The sequence below is a fragment of the Leucoraja erinacea genome, unplaced genomic scaffold (assembly GCF_028641065.1).
Source record: "Leucoraja erinacea ecotype New England unplaced genomic scaffold, Leri_hhj_1 Leri_73S, whole genome shotgun sequence".
Taxonomy (NCBI): Eukaryota; Metazoa; Chordata; class Chondrichthyes; order Rajiformes; family Rajidae; genus Leucoraja; species Leucoraja erinaceus.
Window position 1 is genome coordinate 361,632 of NW_026576663.1, and position 23,274 is coordinate 384,905.

The 23,274-nt window shown below is 43.7% G+C and overlaps 1 protein-coding gene across 1 annotated transcript in view; it reads right to left on the reverse strand.

Moving 5' to 3' along the window:
• Positions 1-23,274, reverse strand: part of pde10a (phosphodiesterase 10A) — a 398,667-nt gene that overhangs the window by 281,978 nt on the left and 93,415 nt on the right. The gene's annotated exons all lie outside the window — the stretch shown is intronic.

A 23,274-nucleotide genomic window follows, 5' to 3' on the forward strand; every position in this document is an offset into this window, starting at 1 on the left:
ATGAAATACTAAATCACTACTTGTAAATCACAGGTGAATTTGGGTGCTGTCCTGTTGACGTAGTATCCTGCTCTGGTGAGGCTCTAACATGGTTAGTGCATTCAGTTCTAGTCGTTGTAGTGTAAATGAAACATCAAAGTTCTGGCCAGAGGGAGCCAGCAGGCTTATTCATGAAGTCAGAGGACCGAAATCAAAGAAAAGTTACGGAGGAAAAAAATCTTCAGTACTAGAAGGAGGCTTCAGAGAGTGTATAAAAGTATAAAGAGTAATGGAAGAAGTTAATCCTAAGCATCATTTAAAATTAAACCATGGCAGCAGATCAAGGCAACACATGCACAGATTGATAAACATTCAGTACTGATGTCAGAATGGATATTCTCATTAAACACTGGTTAATTCAGAGTGTATATTGAACTAGATCTCTGGAAAGACTCAGAAAGCGGTTGGATAATTTGATAGAAAATAGCAGGCTTTCTACATAGGATGGACAAGATGGGCTGATTGGCCTCCTTCACGTACAATATAATCACAGAGAAAGTACAACTGAAAGGATGCAGTTCAGCCCAGCATTTCTAACAGAGGTAGACCCAGTCACAACCCAGTGTGTTCTTCCTTCCAGCACATGTGCTGTAATTCTGCAGGTCGCAGTCTTCATGTGGTTATCCAAATACTCTGAAATATGGTGAGTCTTTCTGCAAATACTGGCCTTTCCACCAATGAATTCCAGACCCCTAACACATTCGGGGAGGAATTTATTTTTCCACATCTCCCCTCTAATCCTTGGGCCAATTACTTTAAATCTCGTTTTTGGCCCTTCTGCTGAGAACATGGGTCCTTCCCATCTACTCTGTTTACTCTACAGCTGTGTCTACAGCTTCCCTCTGTCTCTTCTGTTCCACAAGAAAGAACCCTGACATCCCATCCACCTTCTTGGCTTCTGTGAGTGTCCTCTCAGATTCAGATTCAGATTCAGATTCAATTTTAATTGTCATTGTCAGTGTACAGTACAGAGACAACGAAATGCATTTAGCATCTCCCTTGAAAAGCGACATAGCAAACGATTTGAATTAAAAAAAAAAATAATAATAAGTGTCCGGGGGGGGGGGGGGGGGGGGGGGTGATTGGCAGCCACCGAGGTACGTTGTTTAGTAGAGTGACAGCCGCCGGAAAGAAGCTGTTCCTCGACCTGCTGGTTCGGCAACGGAGAGACCTGTAGCGCCTCCCGGATGGTAGGAGGGTAAACAGTCCATGGTTGGGGTGAGAGCAGTCCTTGGCGATGCTGAGCGCCCTCCGCAGACAGCGCTTGCTTTGGACAGACTCAATGGAGGGGAGCGTGGAACCGGTGATGCGTTGGGCAATTTTCACCACCCTCTGCAATGCCTTCCGGTCGGAGACAGAGCAGTTGCCATACCATACTGTGATGCAGTTGGTAAGGATGCTCTCGATGGTGCAGCGGTAGAAGTTCACCAGGATCTGAGGAGACAGATGGACCTTCTTCAGGAAGAAGAGACGCTGATGAGCCTTCTTGATCAGAGTAGAGGTATTGTGGGTCCAAGAGAGGTCATCGGAGATGTTGACTCCCAGGAACCTGAAGCTAGAAACACGTTCCACCTCCGTCCCGTTAATGTGGATGGGGGTGTGCGTGCCGCCTCTGGACTTCCTGAAGTCTACAATGAGCTCCTTGGTCTTCTTGGAGTTAAGGGCCAGGTTGTTGTCAGCGCACCATGCTGCTAAGTGCTGGACCTCCTCCCTGTAGGCCACCTCATCGTTGTTGCTGATGAGGCCAATCACCGTTGTATCATCTGCATACTTGATGATGGTGTTAGTACCATGTACAGGTGTGCAGTCATAGGTGAAGAGGGAGTAGAGGAGGGGGCTCAGCACACAGCCCTGAGGAACGCCGGTGTTCAGGGTGAGGGTTGAAGAGGTGTGCTTGTCTAACCTCACAGACTGGGGTCTGTTGGTTAGAAAGTCCAGTATCCAGTTGCAGAGGGAGGGGTCGATGCCCAGGTTACCGAGTTTGGTGATCAGTTTTGATGGAATAATGGTGTTGAATGCTGAGCTGTAATCGATGAACAGCATTCTTACATAAGTGTCTCTGTTGTCAAGGTGGGAGAGGGCGGAGTGAAGTGCCGTTGAGATGGCATCCTCTGTACTCCTGTTCTTGCGGTAGGCAAACTGATAGGGATCCAGTGTGGGGGGTAGGCAGCTTTTGAGCTGTGCCAGGACCAGCCTCTCGAAGCACTTGGTGATGATGGGGGTAAGTGCAACTGGGCGGAAGTCGTTGAGGCTTGCCGCAGTGGAGTGTTTTGGCACTGGCACGATGGAGGTGGCTTTAAGGCAAGTGGGGACAACTGCTTGGGCAAGTGACAGGTTGAAGATGTCAGTCCAGACGTCTGTCAGCTGCGCAGCACAGGCACTGAGCACGCGCCCGGGGATGCCGTCAGGGCCAGCAGCCTTACGTGCATTAGTCCTACTCAGTGCCACGTACACGTCGTAGGGGGTGAGTGTGAGGGGTTGGTGATCGGCAGGTAGCACAGCCTTGATGGCTGTCTCTAGATTGTCCCTGTCGAAGCGGCCATAGAAGTGATTAAGCTCCTCAAGGAAGGAGGCGTCGCTGGATGTGGGGGTGATGTTGGAGGGTCTGTAGTCCGTGATGGCCTGGATGCCTTGCCACATGCGTCGGGGGTCGGAGTTGTTGTTGAAGTGCTCCTCAATCCTGAGCTTATGGCAGTGCTTGGCCTTCCTGATGCCCCTCTTCAGGTTAGCCCTGGATGAACTGTAGGCTCGAGCATCGCCTGACCTGAAAGCGGTGTCCCGTGCTTTCAGCAGTAGCCTGACCTCGCTGTTCATCCATGGCTTCTGATTCGGGTATATGGTCACCTGTTTGAGGGAGGTGACACTATTGGTGGTGGAGTTTATAAAGTCCAGAACAGAGGATGTATAGGAATCAATGTCCGTGTGAGAGTCAAGGGTGGCCTGGGCTGCAAACGCCTTCCAGTCAGTGTTTCCAAAACACTGCTGAAGTGTGAAGTCCACTTCCTCTGACCAGACTTTAACTGTCCTTACAGTTGGTTTAACCCGTCTGATGAGTGGGGAGTACTTAGGGAGCAGGAACAATGAGACGTGATCAGACTGACCAAGGTGGGGGAGGGGGATGGCTTTGTAAGCTTCAGCCATATTGGTGTAGACTTTGTCCAGTGTCTTGTCTACTCTAGTGGGGAAGGATACATGTTGGTGGAATTTGGGGAGTACAGTCTTCAGGTTGGAGTGATTGAAGTCACCCGCAACAATGAAGGCTGCCTCGGGGTTGTGCGTCTGTTGTTTGCTAATGGCAGTATGCAGCTCTTTCATTGCAAGCTTGGCATTAGCATCAGGAGGGATATAGGCTGCAGTCACAACAGTGGAGGTGAACTCTCTGGGCAGATAGAACGGTCTGCATCTAACCAAGAGGAATTCAAGGTTAGCTGAGCAGTGACTCTCGATGATGGTGGAGTCCGTGCACCATGCTTTGTTTACATAAATGCACAGACCCCCCCCCCTCTGGTCTTACCAGAGTCTGATGTCCTGTCCGCTCGGAGTAAATGACGCCCGATAGCTGGATGGCGCTGTCAGGAACGTCAGTGTTGAGCCAAGTTTCAGTGAAGATCAAGATGTTGCAGTCCTTGATCCGGTTGTGGGAGGTGATCCTTAGCCGGAGTTCATCCATTTTGTTTGCCAGTGAGCGCACGTTGGCGAGGAAAAGGCTAGGAATCGCTGCCCTGTGTGGGGCTAGCTCTAACCTGGCCTTTAAACCACCTCTGCGTCCCCGGCGGTGTTTTCGTACCCGTCGCCGTCTGTTGGTGCTTCTGGTGGGCCGAGCTGGCTTGGTGCGCGCTGGTGTTCTGCCGCTCCGTTGCTCCGCGTCTGCGTTACTCCGCAGGCGGTCTTCAGCCCCGCGGCTCTGCTGATGGTCTCCAGCCCCGGGGCTTACCTGGCGTTCTCCAGCTCCACGGGTCGGGTGGTGGTCTCCAGCTCCACGGGTCGGGTGGCGTTCTCCAGCTCCACGGGTCGGGTGGTGGTCTCCAGCTCCACGGGTCGGGTGGTGGTCTCCAGCTCCCCGGGTCAGGTGGTGGTCTCCAGCTCCACGGGTCCGGTGGTGGTCTCCAGCTCCACGGGTCGTGTGGCGTTCTCCAGCTCCCCGGGTCGGGTGGTGGTCTCCAGCTCCACGGGTCGGGTGGTGGTCTCCAGCTCCACGGGTCGGGTGGCGGTCTCTATCCTCCCCAGCGTATTGAACAATTTCCTTTCTTCGGTATTCACCAAGGAGAAGGATATTGAATTATGTGAGGTAAGGGAAACTAGTAGAGTAGTTATGGATACTATGAGTTTCAAAGTAAAAGAAGTGCTGATACTTTTGAAAAATATAAAAGTGGATAAGTCTCCAAGTCCTGACAGAATATTCCCTAGGACATTGAGGGAAGTTAGTGTAGAAATAGCCGGGGCTATGACAGAAATATTTCAAATGTCATTAGAAACAGGAACAGTCCCCGAGGATTGGCGTACTGCGCATGTTGTTCCATTGTTTAAAAAGGGTTCTAAGAGTAAACCTAGCAATTATAGACCTGTTAGTTTGACCAGTGGTGGGCAAATTAATGGAAAAGATACTTAGAGATAATATATATAAGCATCTAGATAAACAGGGTCTGTTTAGGAACAGTCAACGTGGATTTGTGCCTGGAAGGTCATGTTTGACTAATCTTCTTGAATTTTTGAAGAGGTTACTAGGGAAATTGACGAGGGTAAAGCAGTGGATGTTGTCTATATGGACTTTAGTAAGGCCTTTGACAAGGTTCCTCATGGAAGGTTGGTTAAGAAGGTTCAACTGTTGGGTATAAATGCAGGAATAGCAAGATGGATTCAACAGTGGCTGAATGGGAGAAGCCAGAGGGTAATGGTGGATGGTTGTTTGTCGGGTTGGAGGCAGGTGACTAGTGGGGTGCCTCAGGGATCTGTGTTGGGTCCTTTGTTGTTTGTCATGTGCATCAATGATCTGGATGAAGGTGTGGTAAATTGGATTAGTAAGTATGCAGATGATACCAAGATAGGGGGTGTTGTGGATAATGAAGAGGATTTCCAAAGTCTACAGAGTGATTTAGGCCATTTGGAAAAATGGGCTGAAAGATGGCAGATGGAGTTTAATGCTGATAAATGTGAGGTGCTACACCTTGGCAGGACAAATCAAAATAGGACGTACATGGTAAATGGTAGGGAATTGAAGAATGCAGTTGAACAGAGGGATCTGGGAATAACTGTGCATAGTTCCTTGAAGGTGGAATCTCATATAGATAGGGTGGTAAAGAAAGCTTTTGGTATGCTAGCCTTTATAAATCAGAACATTGAGTATAGAAGCTGGGATGTAATGTTAAAATTGTACAAAGCATTGGTGAGACCAAATCTGGAGTATGGCGTACAATTTCGGTTGCCCAATTATAGGAAGGATGTCAACAAAATAGTGAGAGTACAGAGGAGATTTACTAGAATGTTGCCTGGGTTTCAACAACTAAGTTACAGAGAAAGGTTGAATAAGTTAGGTCTTTATTCTCTGGAGCGCAGAAGGTTAAGGGGGACTTGATAGAGGTCTTTAAAATGATGAGAGGGATAGACAGAGTTGATGTGGACAAGCTTTTCCCTTTGAGAATAGGGAAGATTCAAACAAGAGGACATTACTTCAGAATTAAGGGACAGAAGTTGAGGGGGAACTTCTTTACTCAGAGAGTGGTAGCGGTGTGGAATGAGCTTCCAGTGGAAGTGGTGGAGGCAGGTTTGTTGGTATCATTTAAAAATAAATTGGATAGGCATATGGATGAGAAGGGAATGGAGGGTTATGGTATGAGTGCAGGCAGGTGGGACTAAGGGAAAATAATTGTTCGGCACGGACTTGTAGGGCCGAGATGGCCTGTTTCCATGCTGTAATTGTTATATGTTATATGGTACTCACATCCTTACTGCAATATGGTGACCAAAGCTGTACCCAGTACTCAAGCTGTGACCCAACTTGGATTATAGATCTAGTAAAACCTTACAACTTATTTTCAATGCCTTGGCTAGTAAAGGATTTCAACTCATTTCTGATCTTTGTGCAGCAATGATATAATTTTTACAGAGTTCCAGTAACTGTTATTATTAGCAGTAGAGATTATTAATTTGATTTGTTAATCTGTTAATTTTGTTACTTTATGAATGTTATTTCCACACACATCACATTTAATTCAATGGCAGCATTTATGTGTCTATATCAAAAGGATGTTTTTCCTAATCCACAGAGTTGACCAGTCAATCTAACATTTAAATTGCATTTGGACAGGTTCATGGATAGGTAATGTTTAGAGGGATATGGGCCAAAAGTGGGCAGGTGGGACTAGTATAGATGGGGCATGAGCAAGTTGGGCTGAAGGATCTGTTATGATGCTGTGTGACTCTGTCTATAATACTGAAGGTGTCCAATAAGGCGTATGTTCTGTTTTCCATTAAAATCTGACTCCCCATAATGTCAATGTTAAAGAAATCCAATGGCTCTATTTGCAAAGTAATGGATTCACCCAATGTCCTAGTCAACATTTTTCTTTCAATCAGTTCAGTTTAATTTATTGTCACATGTACTGAGGTACAGTAAAAAGCTTTTGTTGCATGCTCACCAGTCAGCGGAATATAATACATGATTATAATCGAGCCATTCACAGTGTACAGGTGCATGATAAGGGAAAAACGTTTGGTACAAGATAAAACCAGTAAAGTCTGATCAACATCACAGAAGCTATTTCCAGGGCATTTTTCTCATTGCTGCTTGTGTGATCATACCTGCCGCAGATTAGCACTGCAAAACCTTTTACACAGCAGAAGCATTTCATTTCAAACAAAGCCAATTCTCATATATTTTAAGTATAATTAGGTATTTCATCCTTTTTAGCTTAATTTATTTTTACCTATTTTCAAAAATGTGAATGAACACCAATGATTTTGCTCATGTGCTGCATGGTTGTGGTACTGTGAGCAAGTGTTACACATCCAGTATATCATATATGGAAAATTACACACACCTTAGCTTCCATATTTCATTATATACCATGGCCTCTTGTGAAGCAATTGAAGTAAATTAGAAAAGATAATTGAGTGGGGTGTAAAAACTGTGTAACAATGCCACCCCACTATATATACTCATGCCTAGCATGATTTTCAAATCTAGCACTTCTGCCCAGCGAGGATAACATTTTTTTGACACCTCAGACAGGTTCTAAAATCCTTTTGGGAAAAAAAAAGCCTAAACCTATGACAATCACCACACTGATTAGAGTACATATCAATAACTAACAGTTTTTTTAGCTACTCTCTAACAGTTGAGTTTAGTCAAGTATAAATACATTAAAGACTGAAATATGTTAATATGCCTAGACACATTTTTTAAATTAAATGGAAACATAATTTAAAATATCAAAAAGCTAAAAAGTCTAAAGAAGCTAGAAATCTAAAATAAAACTAGAAAATGATGGAAACAGTTAGCAGGTCAGGCAGCATCTGTGGAGAGTGGAAAAGAGGTGACAGGTCGTAAATATGTTCCTTTCTGGGAATCATCTTACAAAGTGCCTTTTATCTTTTGGAACCAATAAGTTTCAAATTGTTCAAGTTTGAGTTGGGGAAAAACTGGGTAGATATGTAATTAGTTTATCCTGAAGAGGCATCTTCAAAGCGAAATAAGATTGTCCTGGATTTTACTGACAAATGGTATTTACCTCTCTAATTGGAAGCAAGTGCAGGTTCTCTGTGCATGTGGAGTCAAACGTACCATTCCCAAACTTGCTGAACAATACTGGGTAACAAATTCCTCAATCATACCTCTTAGCATGAAATAATTCAGAAACCTGTTTCACTCCAAAGTTAACATAATTATATAGCTCTGAAAAATAAAAACAGGACTACACAATCTAATTCCCGGGTGGATGTTTTACCATATACCTTGCATTGTTCATAAACAAGGAAGCATCTCCTTATGTTGCCGCGACTTCAACTGGGCCAGAGTTATATTATTTTCAGTTATTCACCAGCGGCAGGTTTTCCTCCAAGCTAGCGCTCTCCCTCTCTCCTCTCTCTCCCTCTCCCTCCCTCTCTCCCTCTCTCCCTCTCTCCCTCTCTCCCTCTCTCCCCCTCTCCCTCTTCCTTACGGTGACCCTGACCTTGGCCAATCATGGAAATTCCCTGTGTCCTATCCATTTTGCTTTGCAATTTAAAACAAACGTGTCTCTTTCCCAGTTCTGATGAAGGTTCTTCAAGCCGAGTATTTGCTCTATTTCTCTTCCACTAGTGCTACCTGTCCTTTGAAGGTACTTTCTGTTTTTATTTCAGATTTCAATCATCTGATGGGTTTTTTCCATCACAGTCCTTCATTGAAAGCGGTCTAAATCCTTGAACTCCCAGTGTAACAGTTTAAGACAGTGACTCTTCACTTCGGCAGCTCGTTGCTTCCAGCAGGCAATTAGGGATGAACAATAAATTGTCAGATCCTAAAAATATAAAAGAACAGTCTTTGCTCACTCTGCAAAATATTTTGTATTCACATTTTTTAGATTTCAAATTGAAAGTAGGTTTAATTTATGACAGACTGCTGCCAGCCTCCTTCATTTTAACCTCTAGAAACTTCAGATCAACCAAATTGTTCTAATCTATCTAACGCAATTTGTCACTTGCTAGCTCACAATGGCTCTCAATTAAGAAGATTCAGTTCTAAAATTCTCATTCTGTTTTCAAAGCCCTTTACTGCCTTGTCCTGTGTTCCTCCGTAATGTCCTGCCTTCCAACCTTATCGTGTCCTAGGTCCCTTCCAACCCCAGTGGCTCGATCATCCATCAATAGAATTGCTCCATTACAATAGAATTGCTCCATTGCTCTATAAATTAATGATTTTACTTCGGAGTCACGTGAGTGACTTCGTGAAGAACCCCGCTTACGGCGCATGCGTGTCATATCGCATACACGCATTCAACGTGTCGGACCTGGGGAGGACGTCCCCTTGAGCGGGAGAGTTAAAAAGCCGGTGGACGGCAGGTAAGTGATTCTGCATTTTTTCACCGTTTTTAGGAATGGACAAAGGACGCAGAAAGGCTGTGAAGAAGCTGCAGGATGTCGGCGGTAAAGGTGCCGGGGACCCGCAGCAGCAGCCGACGGCACAGGCAGTTTGCGTTGAGCCAGCTGTGCCAGATTCAAACCCCGCGCCGAGAAAAACTAATTCTAGACCGGGCGGGAAGGCAAAACGCAAAACTTCTCACTGTGAAAGGGAGCCCGAAAAATCGCCGGTAAATACTTACTTGTATAGCAGTGATGATGACCAGCTGCAGGGCATAGAGCAGCCGGCAGCGACCGCATCTGCAGAGCTCGGAAAACAGTACGAGTGGCTGCAGCATGTGGGGCCGTCATCTAGCTGTTCGGAGGAGTACTGGGACGGCGAACAACGGCATTTGCAGCGGCCGGGAGCAACCAGAGCCGGTAGGCATGGCGACGAGTTGCGATTTAAACCGCGTGCGACTAGTGCCCGAGGGCACGAAAGTCGGCAGGAGCGGTGGGCTAAAAATAAACACCCGCGAGCGACCAGTGCGGGAGAGCACGAAAGTCGGCTGGAGCGGTTATGGGAGGAACATCTCCATAGTGTCAGGCTCCAGAAAATGGATAAAAGCCGCACAGACACAGGTGTAAGTCCCTCAGAGCATTGCCAGAAAAGGCTGCTGGACATATCATCTTCATCTGAAGAGGGTGTTCAAGGGCTGCCTGACTCAGACTCTGAACAAGAGTCAGAGCCACGTTCCCATATGGAGGATGAGGGAACACAGTTGCTGGACATGGTGGGCAAATATTTCCAGCAAGAACAAACTGGAAAAGACCTAGAGGCCAGGATGGCTGCCAGCATTGATTATATGACGACCCATCACCTGCAAACTAATACCTTAGCTGAGGTATGGGCAAGACATTTACCTCCGCGAAATTGTGCGGCTCTGAATGTACCCAGGGTGAACCGAAGCATTTGGAGACACGTGGGGCAGGATATCCGGAGTCTAGATATCAAAATACAGAACGCTCTGAAAGGACTCTCGGCGGGTATAACAGCTTTGGCCCGTATGCTGGAGAATGTGGATATGTCAAATGACATGAAAGACGCTTTAGCACTGTTTTGCAATGTTCAATTTGAACTGAACAACATCAGGAAAGGTGCTATTCAGCCAGCGTTAGATCCAAAATTTGCAATCCTGTGCAAGCAGAAAGTCATAAAACCTCAACATTTGTTGTTTGGGGGTGACCTATCAAAACAGGTCAAAGATTTGGAAGAAGAGGCCAAAACTTTGGGCCTAATAAAAGCGACCAAAGGATATTTCGGAAAACGATATCATCCTTATGGGACGACTAAAAAAGCAAGTACTAATATTTATAGTACGAAAAATTGGAGAGAGGCCAGAGGTAACCAGCAACAGCGTCCTTTTTTAGGGGTTGGCCCGGGACGCCCACAATGGAAAATGCGGAAGCCTCCACTTCAACATTTACCCCACTTTCAACCTCAAGGGCCTCCGCAACCTCGGTTAAGACCAAGAAAGTAACACCACCGATAACCATGGAGGTAGGTGGGTCTGTGCCTCAAAAATTAATAAGGAGCACAGAACTTGGAGGGAGGTTGCAATTTCATTTGGAAGCATGGTGTAAGTTAACTGTGGATAGGTATATCCTTAGCAGTATTAAGGGATATCTTATAGAGTTTATACACATACAAGAACCTCCAGTACAACATACACCGGACAGAACGTATATGCTTACCAAATTAGACAGAGCTAAAGCTAAAATTGAAATACAAAGGTTGTTCACTAAAGGAGTAATTGAGAAAACCAAACATGAACAACAGGAATTTGTCTCAAATATATTTATTAGACATAAGAAAGATGGGGGTTGCCGGATAATTATTGATTTATCAACACTTAATAAGTTTGTACAATATGCTCATTTTAAAATGGATACTTTTAGTACTGCTACAGAGCTAGTGTCGGCAGGCTACTTTATGGCAAGTATCGATCTGCAAGATGCTTACTATACGGTACCCATCAGAGACGAACACAGACGGTTTTTGAAATTTAATTGGATGGGTCAGCTTTGGCAATACAAGGCGCTACCAAACGGGCTAACGTCAGCCCCTAGATTATTCACAAAAATTCTTAAACCAGCTTTGGCATTTCTTAGACAACAAAACTATAGAATGATGGCATATTTGGATGATATCTTGATTGTGGGGAAAACTTATGAATTGGCTAGTAGAGCAGTGGTTGCCACAAGACAATTGATGGAACAGCTGGGATTCATTATCCATCCAATTAAGTCAAGATTAACACCTGCTACTAATATTGATTACTTAGGGTTCACCATTAACACACTTGATATGTTAGTGACTTTACCTATAGGGAAAGCCACTGAGTTCCAAAAGGATTGCACAGAGCTTATTAATACTGTTAAACCATCCATTAGACGGGTAGCCAGGATTATTGGGAAAATTATAGCCACGTTTCCTGCCATTCAATTCGGACGATTGCATTACCAAAATTTACAGAGAGAAAAAATTAGAGCACTAAAAATTAATAGAGGCCATTTTGATAGGCCTATGGAGCTAACAATAAGAGCTATAAAAGAACTACAATGGTGGGAACAAAATGTTATATATAGCTCCAACCCAATAGTTATTCCTAACCCATCTGTGGTATTACAAACAGATGCCAGTGCACTGGGTTGGGGAGCAACGGATACCATCTCGAGCTCTGGAGGGAGATGGAATTTACAGGAAACTAACCTACTTACCACTAAGGGTATAAATTACTTAGAAATGTTGAGTGCTTTTTATGGTTTAAAATCTTATTGCTCGGGAATGATTAACCAGTATGTTGGATTGCAGATAGACAATACCACGGTGGTGGCATATATAAATCATATGGGTGGAAATATATCAACATCCTGTGATGAATTGGCAAACCATATTTGGGAATGGTGTATCCAAAGGAATATTTGGTTATCGGCTACGTATCTACCAGGGATACTTAATTCAGTGGCAGACATCAGGTCACGAAAATTTAATGAAAATACGGAATGGATGTTAGACAGAACGATATTTGCTGATATTACAGCAAAGTACGGAAGGCCGGATATTGATCTTTTTGCATCCAGGTTAAATCATCAGTTACCAAGGTATATATCATGGGAACCAGACCCTGAGGCAGAAGCTACAGATGCATTCTCTTTGCACTGGGGGAAATGGTTCATTTATGCATTTCCTCCTTTCTGCCTCATCAATCGGGTACTACGGAAAATTCAGCTAGACTCGGCATCTGGGATTCTCATAGTACCTGATTGGCCTACCCAACCATGGTTTTCGGTGCTGCAGGATTTGGTGCTTACACCATATATTATTTTAAGACATAGTCCTCAGTTGCTGGTGCATCCGGTGACTGGGGACAGCCATCCTTGCCATAATTATCTCAATTTATTGGTTTGTAGACTCTGAAGGAACCATTTCGGCATATGGGTTTATCTGATAGAACTGTGGACATGATCACAGCAGCACAGAGACTTTCGACTCAAAAACAATATATATGTCATATCAAGAAATGGACTAAATACTGCCTGGATAACAATCTAGACCACAGAAAGATGGATATTCCAGCTGTCCTAGAATTCCTCACAAGCCTGCACTATGAAGGACTCAGTTACAGCACGGTCAATAGTGCTAGGAGTGCCTTGTCCAGTTATTTATGGGAAGGCACAGAAAGACAGGGTGTCGGCTCACATCCTCTAGTAATAAAACTGCTACGAGGCATTTTTAACACAAACCCACCAAGGGCTAGATATAGCCAAATTTGGGATGTGAGCGTAGTTCTAACCATGTTACGGAATTGGTCACCGGCTACGGCATTACCACTCAACTATCTCACTATGAAAATGGTAATGCTTATGGCGCTGGTCACAGCGCAAAGGGTCCAGTCATTACAGAAGTTAAGATTGGATAATTTAACTGAGTCGACAGGAAGGTTGATTTTTGTGATCCAGGGCCTTATTAAGCAAAATAGACCAGGATCAGCGGGTCAGGTGATAGAGTTCATAGCCTATCCGCAGGATGAACGCCTCTGTGTAGTAAAACACATCATGTTATATATTGACAGAACAAAGGCTATCAGAGGCAATGAAAAGGCTCTTTTAATTAGCCATAAGAAGCCATACCATAAAGTCTCGACTCAGACCATTTCACAGTGGCTGAGATATTGCTTAATTCAGGCAGGAGTGGACACTAATGTATTCAAATCTCACTCCACCAGGGCTGCAGCTACATCAGCAGCTAATCGCCTGGAGGTACCGATGGACAAAATCCTCAGAACTGCAGGATGGTCATCAGAGAAAACGTTTCACACATTTTACAACAAACCAGTTAGAAAAGAAGAAACGTTTTCGGGCAAAATGTTGAGTTCTATATAATTTATACCTGAAGCTTATAAGGTTTATGAATTGATTTAATAAATATTATTTACAATTTTGTTTAAAATGTTGGTATGATTGTATTTTCTTAAATACCAGTAACAATTTCTCCCAAACTACCAAGGCAGTTGTGAAGATTGGACTCGTTTCCACGGCATGAGGTCACAGAGCTTTGAAGTCTTCACGAAGTCACTAACGTGACTCCGAAGTAAAATAGTAAGATTAAACGAGAACTTACCAGTTTGAAGTTTGATCTTTATTTTATGAGGAGGAACGTTGAGGGAATACGTGCCCTCCGCTCCCACCCCTTATATGGTCATATCTTAAACTGGTATCTCTTTAATAATCTTACTATCTTAGGTCATTATTGTGTATCTGTGACCTCACACCGCTGCTTTGAAGAATGACACGCATGCGCCGTAAGCGGGGTTCTTCACGTATTCCCTCAACGTTCCTCCTCATAAAATAAAGATCAAACTTCAAACTGGTAAGTTCTCGTTTAATCTTACTATTTAGATGGAATAAAAGTAACATTAGCAAATTTGCAGATGGCACAACGCTGGGTGTCAGGGTGAACTATGAGGAGGATGCTATGAGGATGCAGGGTGACATGGACAGGTTGGGTGAGTGGGCAGATGCAGTTTAATGTGGGTAAATGTGAGGTTATCCACTTTGGTGGCAAAAACAGGAAGGCAGATTATTATCTGAATGGTGTCAAGTTGGGAAAAGGGGAGGTACAGCGAGATCTGGTGGTTCATCAGTCACTGAAAGTAAGCATGCAGGTACACTAGGCAGTGAAGAAAGCGAATGGCATGTTGGCCTTCATAACAAGAGGAGTTGAGGATAGGAGCAAAGAGGTCCTTCTGCAGTTGAACAGGGCCCTAGTGAGACCACACCTGGAGTATTGTGTGCCGTTTTGGTCTCCAAATTTCAGGATGCTATTGAGGGAGTGCAGCGTAGGTTTACAAGGTTAATTCCTGGGAGGCAGGACTGTCATATGTTGATAGAATGGAGCGGCTGGTCTTCTGTACTCTGGAATTTAGAAGGATGAAACATATAAGATTATTAAGGGTTTGGACACGCTAGAGGCAGGAAACATGTTCCTGATGTTGGGAGAGTCCAGAACCAGGGGCCACAGTTTAAGAATAAGGAGTAAGCGTTTTGGAACGGAGATGAGGAAAAACGTTTTCACCCAGATAGTTGTGAATCTGTGGAATTCTCTGCCTCAGAGGGCAGTGGAGGCCAATTCTTTGTAGGCTTACAAGAGAGAGTTAGATAGATCTCTTAAAGATGGAGGAGTGAAGGGATATGGGGAGAAGGCAGGAACGGGGTACTGATTGTGGATGATCAGCCATGATCACAGTGAATGGTTCGAAGGCCTCGAAGTACCTATTGTCTACAGTCCCGGTATTCATACTTCAGTCGTCAGAGTCCTGAACAATGGAATTCCCATCTTAAAACCCACTATTCCTATACGTCTTGGACTAATATTTTCTTGAACAAAAACATAACAAGTGCGATTGCAGGCTATCTTTAATCAAAACAGAAAATGCTGAAGAAACCAAGTACATTTTGTTTGCTATTGTTCCTGTGAATTACCTTATGCCTTGGCATGTTTTGTTACATTACATAATGTACACCACGGTTGTAAGTTATCTTTGTTGAATTGCAATTCATCCATAATGAACCAAGACTGTAACGTCCGGGTTACATATAATTGCAATTCACTGGGAAATTGGCAAAATTCAATTAATTATAATCAAATTATTGCTCTCATCTGAATAACAAATTTGTGAATCATGCATCATAAACATACTAACTGGAAAACAGCAGTGATTGATTCTGAAATCACACCCTATTAAAGAACTTTACCAAAGCAATGTAATGAGCCAATAAAATATCTTGAAAATTCATACATATACAGCAAGTTAAATGACATTGAGGCAAGTTAAAATAAAGATCAAGAATATAAAAGATCACAGGCCCTTCGAGCCTGCACCGCCATTCAATATGATCATGGCTGATCATCCAACTCAGTATCCTGTACCTGCCTTCTCTCCATACCCTCTGATCCCCTTAGCCACAAGGGCCACATCTAACTCCCTCTTAAATATAGCCAATGAACTGGCCTCAACTACCCTCTGTGGCAGAGAGTTCCAGAGATTCACCACTCTCTGTGTGAAAAAAGTTCTTCTCATCTCAGTTTTAAAGGATTTCCCCCCTCATCCTTAAGCTGTGACCCCTTGTCCTGGACTTCCCCAACATCGGGAGCAATCTTCCTGCATCTAGCCTGTCCAACCCCTTAAGAATTTTGTAAATTTCTATAAGATCCCCTCTCAATCTCCTAAATTCTAGAGAGTATAAACCAAGTCTATCCAGTCTTTCTTCATAAGACAGTCCTGACATCCCAGGAATCAGTCTGGTGAACCTTCTCTGCACTCACTCTATGGCAATAATGTCCTTCCTCAGATTTGGAGACCAAAACTGTACGCAATACTCCAGGTGTGGTCTCACCAAGACCCTGTACAACTGCAGTAGAACCTCCCTGCTCCTATACTCAAATCCTTTTGCTATGAAAGCTAACATACCATTCGCTTTCTTCACTGCCTGCTGCACCTGCATGCCTACTTTCAATGACTGGTGTACCATGACACCCAGGTCTCGCTGCATCTCCCCTTTTCCTAGTCGGCCACCATTTAGATAATAGTCTGCTTTCCTGTTTTTGCCACCAAAATGGATAACCTCACATTTATCCACATTATACTGTATCTGCCAAACATTTGCCCACTCACATTCGGGAGTTATGGATTTTGTCAAAATGGAAAGAATGGAATAAGCCTGAGGTTGTGGGGAGAGGAGAATGGCCTGGGGGCTCTAGGAATATGTGATGCAATGGGAAATAAGACACACTCAAAGGAGGACTTAACGGGAAAAAGCTAGATGCTTCAGAGTAGGCGAGGGTGGGTACAAAGCAGGCCCCAATCCTCAAGTCCTCCAGCTCCATGACACTGTTACAAGCAGAAAAAAATTGTCCATTTAATATCAAAACTTGTGTTGGACAAAGTTTGAAATCATTGGTTCTGCCTGGTGTCTTCCATCAATGTGTCATATGATTGGAGGATCTACAAAAACCTCCAGAGCTAGGGTACCCGAGTACCAAGTAGTGAACGTCACTTGGCAGCATCTCTTGTCATTCAGTAAGTTGCAAGGCTTTGTATTTGAAAGTCTGGGATTTATCATTGTTTCAAAGAGGGACGATGGAATATATTGGGTGTCATCTTTCATTGTTTAAAGTTCATTTGCGCCAACTCATAATCAAAGGACTGGCTTTTCCATTTAATTAAATTCTACAAATCATTGACATTGGAGATATTCACGTTTATAATCTTCACAGTGACAACTCAATGGTTGACATATGACCTTTCAATTGGATGTCTGATGTCCAACAACTGTATTCAATGCACAAAAAATAAATGCAGGAGGAACTTTGCAGGTTAAGCCATAATCTGTGGAGCAGAAGGGATGGCCCAGATTTGGGGTCAAAATCCTGCATCAGGACCGAGAGTGTAGAGGAAAGAGAGCTAGTACAAAGAGGTTAGTGGGAAAGGGAAGACAGGGTCTGCTGGATGATAGGTGGAACCAAGTGGAGACATAGAAAATAGGTGCAGGAGTAGGCCATTCGGCCCTTCAAGCCAGCACCACCATTTAATATGATCATGGCCGATCATCCAAAATCCCTTTCTTGGGATCCGGTACCAACCTGATTTTCCCAGTCTACCTGCATGTTGAAATCTCCCATAACAACCGTAGCATTACCTTTATTACATGCCAATTTTAACTCCTGATTCAATTTGCACCCTATATCCAGACTACTGTTTGGGGGCCTGTAGATAAGTCCCATTAGGGTTTTTTTACCCTTACAATTCCTTAGTTCTATCCATACTGACTCCACATCTCCTGTTTCAATGTCACCCCTTGCAAGGGACTGAATTTCACTAGCACCATCCTACACACATTAGGGACAATTGTACAATTTTACCGAAGCCAATTAATCTACAAACCTTGGAGTGTGGGAGGAAACCAGGGCACCCGGAGGAAACCCACACAGGTCACAGGGAGAACGTGCAAACTCTATGAGGACAGCACCCGTAGTTAGGATCAAACCCGGTCCCTAGCACTGTAAGGAACTCTGCTGCTGCGCCATTGTGCAGCTCAAACCGTGCTTCAAGCGTCTAATTTCTACAGCTGGGCCTTCACAAATCCACTGAGTACTGATGAATCAAACATCATGACAATTAACGAGTTGCACTTACTTAGGGTGCCTTTTAAATTCATACTATTTCCTACATGAAGTTACAAATCAAGAACGCACTGCGATTTACCCAATTATTTATTCCAGCAGGAAAATTGTTGAGATTACCGTGGTTCCAGCCCAATCTCCTTGTCAATAATGAAAGAAAAATAGCTCATAATTTCGGAAAGCAATATAATCAAAAGATGACCACGATTTCATGAAAGGCAAATGATGTTTGCCAACTCTGCCTGAGTTCCTTTGAGGATATAAGAAGCAGTAGCCAGAGAGAAGCTCTGAACTTGTGCACCAGCCTTTTGTGTGGCACCTTGTCAGATGCCTTTTGTAATTTGATACATAGGTTAAACGCTCATAGCATCTGAGGAATTGTGTTAGTTTGGATTGAAAATTGGTTAACACGTGGAAAATGAAACAAACGGGTCTTTTTCTGGAATATCTCAGGGATTAGTTCTCGGCCAGCAATTATTTACTATATATTTTAATTACACCGAGGAGGGAGCAGAATGTAGAGCATCCAAGTTTGCCGACAACTTGCAATCGAATAGAAGGGCAAGTATTGATGAAGATATTGTCACACTGCAGCAGGTAATAGACTGTTGATATGGATGAAAACTTGGCAAATGGAGCTCAATGTGGGAAACTGTGAGGTTATCCACTTCAGTAACAGGAATCAAAAGGCAGATGATTATCTAAATAGAAAAGGATTGTAAATAAATAAAGTTCAGAAGGATCTAAACGTTCCAGCACATGAAGCCCAAAAAATTAACAAGCAGGTGCAGCGAGTAATTAAAAGGGCAAACGGTCTATTGGCCTTCATTACAAAGGGTTTGGAGTTTAAAAATAGGAACGTTTTGTTCGACTGTACAAGGTGTTGGAGAGGTCAACATTGAAGTGCTATGCACACCTTTAATCTCCTAACCGTGGCATTATACCTGTGGTTTTGCTTCGGATGCTCTGGTTTGCACCCACGTCCCCAAGACGTGCACGTTTGTAGGTTAATTAGACTCTGTAAACTAAATTGCCCCTCGTATTTAGAGAGTGAATGAAAACGTGGGAGAACATGGCAATCCTGTGGTGGTCGGCATAGTTTTGGTGGATCTTAGGGCCTATATCCATGCTGTATCTCTAAACTAAACTAAACATACTTAAGAAACGATATAATAACAGAGGAGCATTCCACAGGGAATTCACCAGGCTAATTCCCCGGGTGGGAGGATGGTCTGAACAAGAGATAATTAGGTTGCAGACAGAAGAAAGCTCAGATGCTGGTTTATAAAAAAAAGTGTTTGAATAACTCAGCAGGTCAGGCAGCATTTGTGGAAGAAATGGATAGGTGGCATTTTGATTCGACCTTTCTTCAGCCTGATTGTAGGAGGGGGGGAGAAAGCTGGACAAGAGATGGCGGGTCAATGCCTGGGAAATAATAGGTAGATACAGATGAGAGGGGTTTAATTGGCAGATGGGTGGACAAAGGCTAGAGTTGAAAAACGACACAAAGCTGCAATATGCGAATGGGAAAGCGGGTGGGATAATGGGAGAATAGGTGTGCACCAGGGTGGGGCACAGGGAAGAGAGGGGGTATAAAAGGGGTATGTTATCTAAAATTGTAGAATTGAATGTTCATACGGATGGGCTCTAAGCCACCCGACCAGAATATGCGGTGCTATCCCTCCAGGTCACTATGATCCAGGACAGATAGGTCAATATGGGAATGGGAAGAGGAGTTTAAATGGTTAGTAACCAGGAGATCCAGCAGGCCTGGGTGGACTGAGCGCAAGTGTGCAGAGAAATGGTCACCTCAGACTACACTTGGCACAGTGGATTGGGGAAGCAAGTAGCTAAGAAAAGGAATGCTGGATGGGGGAGGATGGATTATGGGAGGCCCAATCGATGGACAGCATAGGGGTGGCACAGCCAGCAAAGCTCCAAAGATTCAACCCTAGCCTCTGACGCCGTCTCTCTGGAGTTGCCACATTCTCCTGACAGTTTCCTCCGGGTGCCCCATGATGTGCAAGTTGTAAGGTTAATTGGCCATTGCTAATTATCTCTCAGGTACAGGTGAATGCTAGAATCACAGGGGAGTTGATGGGAACACAGGACGAATAGAATAAGGTTAGTATCGTCTTTGTGTAAATATTGCTTGATGGCCAGCAAAGATGGGTGGGACAGGGGCTTTATTTCTGTGCGATGTTTAAAAATGAGCTATTGTTTCAATTTTCATCATTTAAAACAATTTATTATCAGCAGTTCTTTCCCACACACTGCCTTCTAGTCGGTTGGTCCCGAAAGGTGTGGATGTGGGGTGGTTTTATGCTGCATATCATAGGATATAATCTGGATTTTTATCAAACTAGCACTTGCAACACTAAATAGCAGTGATAACAACAATCAGTCTGAAGAGGGTCTAAACCCGAAACATCACCTATCCATATTCTCCCGAGGTGCTGCCTGGCCTGCTGCGTTACTCCAGCACTTTGTGTTGTTTTATGTTTTAACCAGCATCTGCAGTTCTGTATTTCTAGAAAATCCGTTTTCGTTCTGATTTAAGTTGTGTGGATGAGAAGTAAACTGGTTGAATCAATTCAGAATGGAAGCTGCTGATGTTAGTTTAAATTAGTGCATTTCAATTTTAAAAATGCTCTGATTTGTCTAAATTGCTTTGAGTTCAGCCTCATCCTTCTTAATGATAGATCAATGATGAGTATAGAAGCTGGGATGTAATGTTAAAATTGTACAAGGCATTGGTGAGACCAAATCTGGAGTATGGTGTACAATTTTGGTCGCCCAATTATAGGAAGGATGTCAACAAAATAGAGAGAGTACAGAGGAGATTTACTAGAATGTTGCCTGGGTTTCAACAACTAAGTTACAGAGATAGGTTGAATAAGTTAGGTCTTTATTCTCTGGAGCGCAGAAGGTTAAGGGGGGACCTGATAGAGGTCTTTAAAATGATGAGAGGGATAGACAGAGTTGATGTGGACAAGCTTTTCCCTTTGAGGATAGGGAAGATTCAAACACGAGGACATGACTTCAGAATTAAGGGACAGAAGTTTAGGGGTAATATGAGGGGGAACTTCTTTACGCAGAGAGCGGTGGCGGTGTGGAATGAGCTCCCAGTGGAAGTGGTGGAGGCAGGTTCATTGGTATCATTTAAAAATAAATTGTATAGGCATATGGATGAGAAGGGAATGGAGGGTTATGGTATGAGTGCAGGCAGGTGGGACTAAGGGGAAAAAAAAAATTTGTTCGACATGGACTTGTAGGGCCGAGATGGCCTGTTTCCGAGATGTAATTGTTATATGGTTATATGGTTATATGGTTATCTCTTCTAACTCCTCTTTAACCTGTATTTTGGTTTTGGATTCTGGGAAACTATCTATCCCCTGCCAGTTTTCCTGTGTTTCCTTTTACAAAGCCAGTTACTTTAGCGAACTTGGTAATTAGGCTGACATCTAATTAAATGAGAGCTTTTATTTTTACAAAACACACAATTAACCATGTTTTCCACTGATGTGAGAAGAACTAAGCTTGGATGACTCTACACACCATGTTATGCAAGACTAATTACATGCATTATTGCTAAATCCTGAATATACAAGTAAGTAAAAATATATAACATCCTGAACAATGATCATGCACCACATGAAGTTCCAGAAAATTATTTCATTCAATTTAACATTAGTAGAAATTCACTTTGAAGCCACAAATCTATTTTAACAACTCAAAGATGCAAAAAATTTTTTTTTAATCCAACAGCCCAACTCAAAATTCATTTTATATAATTGAGACTTGACTATTCCATCTATCAAGGTTCTTTCACAATAAATTGCTCAAATTCACAGTTTGTGACAGTGTAATAGAGACAAACACAAACAGTGTAGGAACCAACTAGTTCTCAAGAGGACACAAAGTGCTGGAGTTAATTATGAACGATTTCGACGAGGGAATTAAATGCAGGTTTGTGGATGACACATGGCAGGGTGGCAGTGTGAGCTGCGAGGAGGATGCTATGAGACTGCAGGGTGCCTTGGATAGGTTGGGTGAGTGGGCAGATGGATGGCAGATGCAGTATAATGTGAATACAGTGCATTCAGAAAGTATTCAGACTTCACTTTTTCCACGGGGGCATGAACATCGACTTCTCCCAATTCTGTTAGTCCTTGCTGTCTCCTCCCCTTCCTCAGCTCCCCTGCTGTCTCCTCCCACCCTCCAGCCTTCCGGCTACTCCTCCTTTTCCCTTTCTTGTCCCCACCCACCCCCACCCCTGATCAGTCTGAAGAAGGGTTTCGGCCCGAAACGTTGCCTATTTCCTTCGCTCCATAGATGCTGCTGCACCCGCTGAGTTTCTCCAGCTTTTCTGTGTAACCTTCACTTTTTCCACATTTTGTTACGTTACAGCCTTATTCTAAAATGGATTAAAATCATTTTTATTATCATCAACACACAATACCGCATAATAAAAAAGTGAAAACAGATGTTTAGACATTTTTGCAAAGTAATTAAAAAGAAATAACTGAAATATCACATTTACAGAAGTATTCAGACCCTTAACTCAGTACTTTATTGAGGCACCTTTGGCAGCGATTACAGCCTCAAGTCTTCTTGGGTATGATGCTACAAGCTTGGCACATCTGTATTTGGGTAATTTCTCCCATTCTTCTCTGCAGATCCTCTCAAGCTCTGTCAGGTTGGTTGGGGAGCGTCGATGCACAGTTATTTTCAGGCCCTCCAGAGATGTTCGATCGGGTTCAAGTCCAGGCACTGGCTGGGACACTCAACGACATTCACAGACTTGTCACAAAGCCACTCCTGCATTGTCCTGGCTGTGTGCTTAGGGCTGTTGTCCTGTTGGAAGGGGAACCTCTGCCCCAGTCTGAGGTCCAGAATGCTATGGAGCAGGTTTTCATCAAGGATCTCTCTGTACTTTGCTCCGTTCATCTTTCCCTTGATCCTGACTAGTCTTCCAGTTCCTGCCATTGAAAAACATCCCCACGGCATGATGCTGCCACCACCATGCTTCACCGTAGGTATGGTATTGGCCAGGTGATGAGTGGTGCCTGGTTTCCTCCAGACGTGACACTTGGCATTCAGGCCAAAGAGTTAAATCTTGGTTTCATCAGACCAGAGCACCAGAGAAAACAACCCTTTTGGCAGACTCCAAGTGGGCTGTCATGTTCCTTTTACTGAGAAGTGGCTTCCGTCTGGCCACTCTACCATAAAGGCCTGATTGGTGGAGTGCTGCAGATATAGTTGTCCTTCTGGAAGGTTCTCCCATCTCCACAGAGGAACTCTGGAGCTCGGGTTCTTGGTCACATCTGTGACTCGACACAATCCTGTCTCGGAGGTCTACGGACAATTCCTTCGTCTTCATTTTTTTTTTGATGTTAACATGGAGAGTTCTTTTTTTAAAAAAAATAATTGTATTTATTAGAAGTACGGTACAT